This window comes from Culex pipiens, chromosome 2 (assembly GCF_016801865.2).
Source record: "Culex pipiens pallens isolate TS chromosome 2, TS_CPP_V2, whole genome shotgun sequence".
NCBI lineage: Eukaryota > Metazoa > Arthropoda > Insecta > Diptera > Culicidae > Culex > Culex pipiens.
The window spans coordinates 67,281,673-67,292,759 of NC_068938.1; the positions used below are offsets into that span (position 1 = coordinate 67,281,673).

An 11,087-nucleotide genomic window follows, 5' to 3' on the forward strand; every position below is an offset into this window, starting at 1 on the left:
GAAGGTAGTATTATCATAACTTTTGAACAAATTATCGAAGCTTCCCAAGTAGCAAGCATAACTTCGCTTTTTATTTTTGTTAAATAATTGCTGCACAAACGTTTTTTTACGTTTATTATTAAACAAGTGTCATAAAATATGGTCAATTGTTCACATTTTGATTAAAAACCATTGTTCAACATGGTTGTGTAACTCAAATGCCAAATCTAGCATCGCATTCTGACTTAAAAGGAACATGCTTGAAGAACTCGAAAAGCATTTGCAGACATGATGTTTCAGTTAAAGTTTGCTAAACAAGAGTTATCATAGTAGATTTGACCTTTGGCTTCAGTTGGTATTTATCGTAAACAAGTTGTTTATGTGTAGTTCGCGTTCGTATTTAAAAAACCTCGCTCGTCCAATTCCCCATAAGTTTGTCTTTGACAGCTTTTTGATTTGACTCGTTTTAATATCTACATATAAGCTTATTTACTATCCTGGTTTTTACCACACCGAAAAAAAAAAAATTATTTTCAGTTATGAGCAATATAATCAAGCTTATATCTATAAGCCCATACAAACAATTGAAATGCTGTCAAAGACAAACTTATAGGAAATTGGACGAGCTTTCCGGTTAAAATATTTTTGAGACTGAAAAATCAAGTCTGTCTTATAAAAAATTCCAAAAACCACCAAAAAACCTATTTTTTCAACATTTTTATTTTTAAACCGCTCTATCTTCACAAAGCTTGGTCATTGGACAATGGTCAATATGGAGACTTTTATGTGAAATTGTCTGGGGAATCGATTCGCACTATTGATTTTTAAAAATTTTGTCGTTTAGACCACTTTTCAAAAAACAGTTTTAGTAAATAATTTTTGTATTTTTTTAAGGAGAGACATACCATCCTGCATTTTTCGTGATTCTTTTTGAAACATTTTAGGCTATTTCCTCAAAAAATTTGAACGAAAAAAAAAGTGACATCAACTTAAAATCTAACTTTTAAATGTAAAAATCAAAAAAATCTCATAGAGGTGGCGTGTATGTTTCTTTCGGTGTATTTTTTTCTGAAAGCCCGTCCAATTTCCTACAAGTTTGTCTTTGACCACTTATTGATACGATGCAACTAGAGGATGACGATTCTCGAGATTTTCAATTTCCCGGGAATCGAGAGTTGCATTTTGCAATTTCCCGGGAATTCCCGGGACCCGGGAGTTTTTTTTAACTATGCTAATAGTACCAATAATTCATAAAAAAAAGAAATAAATTTGTTTCTTTTCAATGAAGTCAGTTACAATAAATTCATACTTATTCAATGAAACGTTAATTAGTAGCCTCATTATTTTCGGGAATTTTCTACCTTTAATTTTTTTCGGAATCTGCAAATACAAGATCATTTCTTGACCTTTTTGGGACTCTTAATTGTAGTTTTAAATGCTTACAAATCTTAATTCATACTGAGTGATTTTTCATAAATTGCACAAACTTGTTAATTGATTGTTATGATGCAAAAACATAGTTAACATATAATTTCCCAGTATCGGGTTTTTTTGCAATAATAAATATAAACAATAAATGCTAAGTATGCTTAAGTTAAAATTTACACTTTCTGAATAAGTTTTTCTGATGAGTTTATATAATTTTGCTTCGATATTCATAAGTTAAAAATTTCCCGGGAGTTTCGACCAAATTTCCCGGGAATCGAGAGATCCAAAAATGGTCGATTTCCCGGGATTTTTTTCCCGGGAATTCCTGCTTGTCACCCTCTAGATGCAACGGCTCCGAGATACAGTAATTTTTAAATCACAAAATACAAAAATATTTAAATAACTAACGCCCTTCTCAAATGTTATTTTCGGGCACAATTGGTTCCATATACACAAAAATGGCTTATATAGTTTTAGTGAAATCGTAGAGGGTCGGATACAAAAGTTCCAGAAAAATACCCAATTTGGGTTGGAATTGCTCAAGCGTTAAAATGTTTTGGATTTAAAAATGTATCCACGTAGTTTCTGAAAGCCATTTCTGAATTATTAAAAATGTAATTGATTAATTTTACAGTAAAAATCATTCAGCTTTGTATTTCAATAAACATCAAATTTCAATATTTTATTGTTTTTTTGGAATTGAACTTACACTCTAAAATATATGTAAGCTGGTTTTATTTTCAATTCAAACGATAAGTATAAATTCTATCATGAGCTACACGAGCCGCCACCAGCACCCAAATGCAGCTGAGCATCAAATTGCTGGGGGAGATTGTTTTAACTTTATGACGGATGTATAATGTTATGTGAATATGATTAGCCGTAATAGAATGATACCACTGCCGAGTGAGCTGGGCGATATCATCTCGCTCGGGACTCTGCGGGACTGCTGCTGTCTTTTTGCACGCTTCAAGGCCAAATCAATTTTGAAATTCTGATGGTTTTAAGGGAACTTGATGTCAAAATAGAATGCCAGAGATATTGATAATTGAATTTAGTAATAAAGTTTAAAGTTATTCTCTCAAGGTTTCAGTTTGACTTATGAGCTGTTTTGCAAGTCAATTTCGTATTCTAAAGAGTGATAGCAGCAGCTTCCTTACTACGTCGAATACGATTTAATTGGTCTCAATTAAGCAATTAACATTCGTTCGGACTCATTACAACAATTCGCACATGTGCAGCACATGATGTTTGCTCGGGAGTTGGTTGAATTTCGCTGACACTTGTAGTTTGTAACCAGTTGTGGTCTCATCATAATTGCGGTATACTATTTCTGTTTGAATGTTGGAGGTGCGTAGCCAGGGAGGATCTATTTTTAAAACTAGTTTTAAGCCACTTTGACGAGTACTGAGAATTGTTGAGTACAAACTCCCACGCAAGTTGCTGCTTCCGCTCAGCTTACCGTGGGTTTCGTCAACTTCTTAAAGATCCTCAAGGGTGATAAGAGTGCATGCATTTAAAAATAGCAGTTGGCAGAAATCTGGACCACGAGTGCCCACGGCATCGGCATGTTGAGTCGCTCAATCAGTGCTGCCAGCCCAACGCTCAACACCGGGTGAAATTATTTTGATTTATGATTATTTGATTACAGCTTTTATCAACATGGTGATTGTGGGGATGAAATTGACCACAGAAAGAACCCCGACCATCAGCAGCAGACTCATCCTTCAATCTGATTGGTGTGATGAAATCTGATTGTGATTGATGTTGTTGGCCGAGGAAAAAAGTGTGTGCTTTTTTGAATCTCTGCTTCTCTCTGGATACTGAATTTCAGTTTGACAAACTGTGCACAAACGGGCAACGTCCCGATTGGGGACAAATGAAATTAACGAAAATTAATTATTCATCGCTCGGATACAATTTAAATTATTCAGATTTGGGGCTTTGGGTGGGGGATAAAGGACGCGCATAAACGAACCCGCGGGCAGGGTTTAACGAGCGAGGATGAAATCGAGATTGAACAAAAAAAAATCTGTGAATTTCTGCATGACTTTATTTTGAATTTCATGGTTTTCAAGAATCATTTCACAAATTTATATCTTTAAGTATTTTTAAATTACAATCCCATTTTCGTCTTCGTCTTCGTCTTCGTCTTAAGGGTCGTTGAGCTAAAAAATGGCCTCCAAAATGCAAAGTGATGAGAGAATATGTAATCCAAGATGGCGTGAATATGGAGGTGACGAAGTGATGAAATATTAATTTAGTAATTAACAGGCAATCAACCTCTCTTTTTTTTCTTATTTGGGGTCTTTAATTTCATACTAGTCTACCTAGATTATTTAAATGCAATCATTTTGTTGACAATTTTTCCTTTCAAGCAAATCAAAGAGTCTTCATCTTTTGTTATAAAGTCCACAATTTTACCTCATATGTCAGTGACAAACTATTACCAAGGGCCAAGGTCGCTGTTATCCATTAGTACCACTCAGTGAAACAATTTAGAATATAATCGTAAAAAAAAAAACAAACAATCACAGATTATCTCCACCGAGCCGTGTGACCCGTGTGCCGGAAATCTAAAAAGCACTGCGCCCAGGATATTGCAATGTGCAAAATTACCACCACCCGCACACACTAATCACTCCGGCTAGTGCTAATTGTGCCAATTCCATCCCCAATTAGTAACGCCACCCCCACTTTCCCCTCATCCGCCCCCACCACGTGGTCACGCGCAACCCAATCAACGCCCAGCAACGCAAAATCACGGAGCGCCTCGGCAACTTTTATTTGCAGAATCAATCAAATGCGCAAATTGCACAAATTGAATAAATATCCGCTCGATTATTTATTAAATCGCTGCCTATTTTGCACATTTATTGGTTGCCAACAACGTGCGCGCCCGTTGATACAACGGAGAGCATAGAGGAAAGGGGGGTGGTGTTTGTTGGGGTACGCGGATTGGGTGGGATTAAAATTTGCAAAATGGCTGCAAGTTTCTGTGAGAGTGTGTTTGTGTATGGGTGTGCTTGTGGTTGGCATTTGTAATGCAGAGCAATGATGTGTTTGCCGTGCAATTGATTTGATTGATATCAAAACTGTTTTCAACGAATTTATAATTGCATTTTATAAAACTAACAAATTTTCTGTGCATCAAATCCTGTGAAATTTTTGTAGGCCTTTTCTTTTCATGTTGTTCTCTCTAGTTTTCTAGAAAAAAATACCGTAAATCGGCGTGACATTGAGAGGAAACCCCCTATTTCGAAGGTTATTTTTGCATTTTTTTTCTTCTATGTCCAATTCGTTCTCCTTAGTACCAGTAAACTCTCTCCTAGAACGTTCAATTTCCCGTTCCGGGAAAAAATATTTCCCGTTTCCCGGGAAATTTGTAAATTTCCAGGGAATTCCCGAAATACAAGCAGAAGTATACATTTTCCTACCTTTTTGGCATCAATGTTTTGAAATTATACAAAAAATAATAATTGGAGAACCTGATTTGATTTTATTTATTTCCATCTACTGTTCATATTGAACTAATCAGCTTGTCTGTAAATTTCATGTCAAGGTTTAATTCATATAATATTTATTTCTGAAGCATTCACCACTAGGAATATTGTTTGCTTATATGTTGGACCACAAAATTTACGCTGTTATGGAATGAATATAAACTATAAAAATTTTGACAACCTTTTTTTAATGTTTTTGTTTTGTAATATCATTTGAAAATAAGATATTTACATCTTCCGGCCAAGATCAACATTGAGATTTGTTTGACTTTTTTTTACCTTGAGCATGTTGGATGGAAATTGAACTGATATATTAAATTTTTAAAAAAGGTTTGTGTGGGAAGAATTTGTTTCTCAGTATTCGAGAAATAACAGATTGAAGTTATAAATTTATGAAACACGTGAGCTACCAAGGGCGTAAGAGGGTTATATATGAAAAAATATTGTTGAATTTCAACCACTTTTAAATACTCAAAATTATTTTAACATTCCAACGCCCAAGACTCCAAAAAAGTTGGAACGGTAACTTCAACTCAATGATTCTCGGGCATAACTCAACCAATAAAGATGATTCTTCTTTCCAGTGATTTGTTAGGAAGTCTAGATGATTCTAGAACTTTGCAGAACTTAATAAGGTTTTTTAGGCCCAGTGAAAAAAATATAATTTAACCCAAAAATGACGAACTTCTCGTCACAGTGTCATGATGCAAACAATGATCGAGCTCGAGCTGTCACAGCCCTGCGAAGTATGTTGGCTGACATATCGGGCGGCCAGTCAAAAAAACTCAAAAAAGACTTCCGTGTAAGTTGGACATGCGTTGGGCGTTCCAGTGTTAATGTAATTAATTTATTAGGCGGAATGGAATACCATATAACTTAAATCATATCATAAAACCATGAAAAACTATTAAAAAACAACTTCGTATCATATGAAAGTTACCCAAAGAATGCAACTATTTTTCAAAAACTCGCTCCAAATATTTGAAAACTTTGAGTTGTGATTTCATGAAATAGTGTTTCAAGTTAAAAAGCGCTAAAATTAGATTTCTTAGATAAATTCAATGTTTATTTATTTTTTCACAAGTTGATTTTTTTGGTTTTATTATTTTAACTTTATGATCACTGAGACAAATTTTAAAGCAACTTCATGGTTGTGGAGCATAGATTTTCACTATCCAAACACTTTGATTTAAAAAAATCCTTCTCAACAAAAATACTAATTATATTTTCTTTCATTTGGAACGATTTGAAAGATTTAAAAATTAGAAAGTTTTTATATTTTCTCAAAGTTGCATGATTTTTTACAAGCAGTCAAGCCATTGATCAATATTGATCCTCACACTCATTTTGACCATTAAAGTTGCTGTTCTATACAATTTCGTTGCAAAAGATTAATCAGAAGCAGGGTTAGAATAATTTTTGTTAAATTTCAAAATTCCCGGGAATTCCCGGGATTTCCCGGGAAATTTGTTGGAAATTTCCCGTTTCCCGGGAATTTTGTAACCCCGGGAAATTGGACGCTCTACTCTCTCTCCATTTCGAACAAATCAGCTGTTGAAAGGTAGTTCATATCTCAGCTCAGGATAACAACAGCACCAATGTAATTGTTAAAGCAACCTAATAAAATGAAATGAAATGAGTTGATAGGAATCAAATTTTTTTAAGAAATATTTTTCAACTGGTTAGGGTTTTCTCAAGATTATTATTTTAAACATGAACTTGGGTAAGCGACACAAAGGCCATGCACTATTTTTTGAAAAAAAAAGTTATTTAAACAGTGCTTAAAAAAAATAATTACGTTATTCTTAGTTTAAATTTCGGGGTGACCTTGATAGTCATAGTTTTTCTTGTTAAAATCAGATTAATGGCGTTCTAACTTTATTTTAAAATGTACCATCACTAAGGTTGCTGATATAGTTAAAAAAGTGTTTATAATTAGTTTATATATTTGTTTAACAAAATATACATGAATAATTGATAAAATTGTTTAACGGTGCATATTACCCAGAGATTTTGCACCCAGATTTTTGTTACAGACATTTTTGTATCTTCAGAACTACGGGTACTATCGAAATATTTTTTTATTCATCCTCTAAAGTACTGTCCACAAAGTAATTTACAACAAAGTTTGATTAATTTTACATTCCCGTTATTGCAGGATTGGGTCCGTAAGTTTGACCATTTTGGAATAAGAAGACAACAACTTCCTTCGTTGCTGTGCACCCGAGTACTGAATTCAAAGCACGAATCAAAAGTTTTCATATTTCAACGAAAAATGCTTATAAATGTAGAGTTTTATTTTTTAATTTTGTTTCGAAAACACATAATATTTATTATTTACAAAATAATGTTACCTTCTTCTAGTGAAAAGTTGTCCAAATAATCCTAAAATGCATTTGGTTTTCCAATTCAAAATCATTTTCATTGAGAAAATCATGACGGTACTGGATATTTCTGGTTTTTCAATTTTGAACCAAATTGCATCTATAACTCAAAATTGATGAAATCGCATGTGGGCCATTTATGCGAATAGGGACAGTAAACCCTGCTAAATTTTTCAATAACAAAATCAATTTAAATGCTATCAAAAACTTATAACGTATTTTTTTTTTCAAAAATAGGATACCAACAAATTCCCAAAATATAGGGTCAAAAAAAGTCAATCAACAGCACTACTTGTATAAGGGATTTTTTTGACATGCTACAATGTTGGAAGTGGAGATTTTTAATCTATTAGATACTTTTCTTGCAAACGAAAAATCTAAGGATGATTTTTTAAAGGTAATTTTTTGCCAAAAACCTACTTAAAATTTAGACGGCTGAGAAAATTACAGGATTTGATCTTGGAACGAGATTTTGTCAGCCAAATTTTCCTAAGATGCCCCCTATACAACCCTTTAAACAGAATTAAGTTTCATTGAGAAGAACCTGAGAATTGTAAAATCCGTTAAAAAAATCACTCAATCTCACCCCCAGATACAATGTCACCCATAGGGTAATCAAAACCTGAGTAATTCAGAAAAGCTTGATTTACATGTGGATATGGACTGTAAAGAAAAAATAGGTACAGTCTTACTAAGGGACCATCCATAAACCACGTGGACACTTTTTTGGGAATCTGTTACCCCCCCCCCCCCCCTTCGTGGACAATTGTCCATACAAAAAAAATCTTTTTTGTATGGATCGTGGACAATCGCCATACCCCCCCCCCCCCCAAAGTGTCCACGTGGTTTATGGATGGTCCCTAAGAAATGTATACTTTTTTAATTTTAAATATTAACAACCAAAATGTTAAAAATTCGCTCTTCTTTACTTTTAATTTGTTTTAATTCGCTTTTTAGGCAGTTCGATAAAGCTATGATAAGCCTTTAGTGATTTCCGTTTCAATATAGTAATAAATTTTTAGAAAATAGGTTTTCGTGATATTGCTTTATCAGTCTACATTTTTAGACTAAACTTCTAAATTTTATGATTTTAAACGTTCTACAATTATTTTTAAGATTTTTTAATTCAAACATTCAAACAAAGATCCACCGACTAATAAATGGGATACAGTACAGTTTAAGTGTGATTTTTATAAATAAAAAACGGAATATTGAAAAAAAAGTTCATTTAACGGTACACATCAACCATAGCTTTTGCACCCAGATTTCTGTTACAGACATTTTAGTATCTTCAATACTACGGGAACTATCGATATAATTTTTTATTCATCCCCTAAATTACTGTCTTCGTAGTTATTTACAACAAAGTCTGACTATTTTTACAATCAGATTCTTGCAGGATTGGGTCCGTAAGTTTGGCAATTTTGGAATAAGAAGACAACAACTTCCTTGATTGCTGTGCACCCTTAAAATATAAATATTTTTCTAAGCGTGATTTATTTTCAGATGAACCGTATCCATTTTTATATTCTGTTAAGTTGATAGTTTGATGAACTTCAATTGTGATTTACAGCATTTTATGCTATTATTCTCATCTGTTTGCACAAAAAATCCCGACGGTGTCGGCATCATTAACAATTTAACAAATTTCGTGATACTCTTCAAATTTTGTAATATTTGCTGGCCATATTTTGTGTATAATGGGAGCGTTCTTTTATATCAAGATTTTGAAGAAAAACTTTGACCCTTGAAATCCACAAATTCGGAATAATGTTTTCTTACGGTTTGTAAACAAACTTTGGTTCTCTCCATAAGTACACACTTAGCTTAGTTACGTTTTATGAATGGTCTGATATCTTGAAAATATCTGTTAAATTCAGGCGTTCCACAATTGTGGGAGGCACAATCACAAACCACAATTATGGAACAGGCAATTTGGAGGCAGTGTTTTGCTGCTCTGAACAAAATCGTCTTGAAACCTGAACAGAAGGGAAATAACTAAATTCATGTCATTTCAATAACAAATACAGGTACAATAACAAAAAGTGTTATATAATCTTCTTGGAAAATCAATTTTTGCATAAGATTTGAATAACAGTTTATGTGATCATAACAAAATTTGTTATTGGTCTGATATTTATTGAAAGCCAAAACAACTTTGGAATAACATTTTTTGTTATGGAAGAATACCTCCAACTGTTATTGGGATGATCGGATTAGTTGTTAAAATAACAAAAAATAATAACAAAGATTTGTTCGAAAAAATAACTGAAACTATTTTCCTTATGTTATTACAATAACAATCAAATAACAAAGAATCCATAACGACGAATAACAAATCTTGTTATAATTAACATAAAATGTTATTTGCTTAGTATTTTCAAATATCAAAAAATGTTATCCTCAAGTTATTACCGTCTGCTCGGGAATGCAGTTTTTTGTTTAAAAATTACTGCTTTTAACACTGAAATAGCAAAATAATGTCCAAAAAAAGGTCATAAAAATAGTAGGTTAGACAGAAAAGATGCATTTGGCACGCTATTGACAAATTATCACAAAGGTGTTCCGAATTTGTGGGTGTTCCGAATTTGTGGGATGACTGTATTACACTAGCCATTGCAAACGGAAGAGTTCCATGAATGCAATGCAATTTGATTTATCCCGTAACAAAAAGGGAAAACCGAATGATTTTTTACTCAGTTTGGTATGAGGAGTAAATAATTGTACGCAACATATAATGAGAAAACAAAAAGAAAAAGCATACAATGAGCAAACCGCAATAATTCTCCATACAATTATCTTTTAAATTTGGATGGGAAAGTCCAAATTGAGCTGAGTTCGAATTTTACTTTAAAATGAAAGAGATACAAAGAAACAAATGGTTCAATTATCAGATGAAATACTGACTGTACTAACAACAAAAAACAAAATCATTCTCATCCACCGTCGGTATTTCATACAGTTCACGACGAACATTGCTTCTAGCTCACCTTATTCCCGTCCGTGAAAATTTTGTCAGCGTTACAGCAGGCTCCTAGCAGCCCGCTCACCTGTAATCCCGAAAAGAGCTTCCCTGATTTTGCACAATTTGGTATCAAAATTGATATTTGTTTGGCACTTTTCAGATTTTGTGTAGTTCACTTTTCACTATTATTTTTTATTTTAACTTTTTGAACTTTTATAAAACTTGATCGATGCTCTGCTGATTTGTTTCTGATTCCACAGTGTCAACACATCTTCGATTGCTCCAACTTGTTCCAGGCTCCAAATTTTAATCTCAGGAAAAATCACAGTTTCACCTAATTGCCGACCGTACGATCTGTCGTCGTTTCCGTACACACAAGAACCGCACAGTATTCACACTCACTCACGAATCGAGCTACGACAAGCTGAGACTACGGACACGTCCATCCACGGCGACGTTCACGATAGGAATCATCAGCCAGCATCCACAGCTCGCCCGAATCACTTGCCGTTATCCAATTTCAGACCATCAGCCGAGTGCAGAGCCAGGGTTCAAGTCCTCCGGTCACGCATCCAATTTCAGAACAAGCACAACACTACGAGAAGTGCAAAAGCAGTGAGAGAGATGATTATGACGGCGAACGCGCGCGCGGAGGTTCAGCTGATGATTCGGGAAAGAGATCCGTGGAAGAGAGGATGAGAAGAATCAACGGGAAAAGCGGGAATCCAATTGAATGAAAACGATATAAAACCGGCAATAATTTTCCATAGGGGTGGGAGGAGGGAAGGAAGGATGAGGAAGAGTGTGCGAGATCAGCTCAGCTGGTAC

The 11,087-nt window shown here is 34.1% G+C and overlaps 1 protein-coding gene across 1 annotated transcript in view; it reads right to left on the reverse strand.

Moving 5' to 3' along the window:
* The window catches only part of LOC120414081 (diencephalon/mesencephalon homeobox protein 1), a 63,819-nt gene extending 52,993 nt beyond the window's left edge, over positions 1 to 10,826 (reverse strand). Inside the window, exon 1 of the mRNA XM_039575102.2 lies at positions 10,285 to 10,826. The gene's annotated coding sequence lies outside the window, so the exon portion shown is untranslated. The remainder of the gene's footprint in view (positions 1 to 10,284) is intronic.
* Positions 10,827 to 11,087: the final 261 nt, after the last annotated feature.